Raw genomic sequence first — 1,278 nt, 5'->3', positions numbered from 1 at the left:
GAGACCCCGGCTGTCCATTCGTCTCACCACCGCCACCGCTGAAGTCCTCTCCTCTTTCCAACCAAAACCCAGTCGATTTTCACTTTCACTGTCGCTGCCTCCGCCAACCGTCCATTTGTCTAACCCCGACATAGTGACCAAAAAATTTGAATCTATAAAGTTAAGTGAACAAATTGAAAATTTTGAAAGTACGATAAGCAAAATAGGAATTATATAAAAGTTTAATTATCAAATTTGTAATTTACCCTTATTTTTTAAGGATATAAAACGATGTCATTTTTGTTGAGATTGTCATGTCATAACACCTTTAGTTATTTAACGGTTGAGCTACCAAAACAGGAGCAATTAAAAAGTTGAGTGAGCAAATTGAAAATTTTGAAAGTATGGTGAGTAAAATAGAAAACACATGAAAGTTTAGTTATCAAAATTATAGTTTACCCTAAAATTTAAAGGTATAAATTAATTGAAATATATTTTACTCCTAATTAAAGTGTCGATAACAACTTAAAAATCGAAAATCCCTTTGTTTTCTCACTACTCTGAATCTCGACACGATATTCTCTTCACTAAACCTCCCACCACTAGTTAATTAATTCGTCAACAGCAGCTTAAAGATCGAAAATTCTTTCGTCTTCCCTTCTAATTCTTTGAAGGCTAAAGCGGTCGAACGTGTAGAAAGATGGGCAAAGATCTGAGCGGGGAGCAAGTATCCTCTATGAAGGAGGCTTTCACTCTCTTTGATACGGACGGCGACGGGAAGATCGCTCCATCGGAGCTGGGGATGTTAATAAGATCTCTGGGTGGGAACCCCACACAATCCCAACCCAAAGCTATTGTCTCCCAAGAGGAACTAACGACACCTTTCGACTTCCCCCGGTTCTTAGAGCTGATGGGAAAGCACGTGAAAGCAGAGCCCTTCGATAGGCAGCTGCGCGACGCCTTCAAGGTGCTGGATAAGGTGTCCAAAGGGTTTGTGTCCGTAGCGGATCTGAGGCATATATTGACTAGTATCGGGGAGAAGCTGGAACCCTCCGTTCGACGGGTGGATCCGGGAAGTGGATGTCGGGTCGGATGGGAAGATCCGTTACGAGGATTTTATTGCCAGGATGGTTGCCAAGTGAGAAAGCTCCGTTAGCTCTTGCTTTGTTTTTCTATTTCTGGGGAGTTTGGGTTTGATGTGGCCCATGATCATTTCCTTTTTTTCTTTTTTTTCTTCTTGTTTCTATGGAATCAGTACAAGTCATGCTAACTCTTTATTAGCTACTTTGATTGGCTCGG

The 1,278-nt window shown here is 41.2% G+C and overlaps 1 pseudogene; it reads left to right on the top strand.

Annotated features, from left to right (window-relative positions):
* Positions 1-501: 501 nt before the first annotated feature.
* LOC120214338 lies at positions 502-1,278 on the top strand (annotated as a pseudogene).

This window comes from Hibiscus syriacus, unplaced genomic scaffold (genome assembly GCF_006381635.1).
Source record: "Hibiscus syriacus cultivar Baekdansim isolate YM2019G1 unplaced genomic scaffold, ASM638163v2 tig00110057_pilon, whole genome shotgun sequence".
NCBI classification, from domain to species: domain Eukaryota; kingdom Viridiplantae; phylum Streptophyta; class Magnoliopsida; order Malvales; family Malvaceae; genus Hibiscus; species Hibiscus syriacus.
This window is presented reverse-complemented; position numbering and strand designations above follow the sequence as displayed.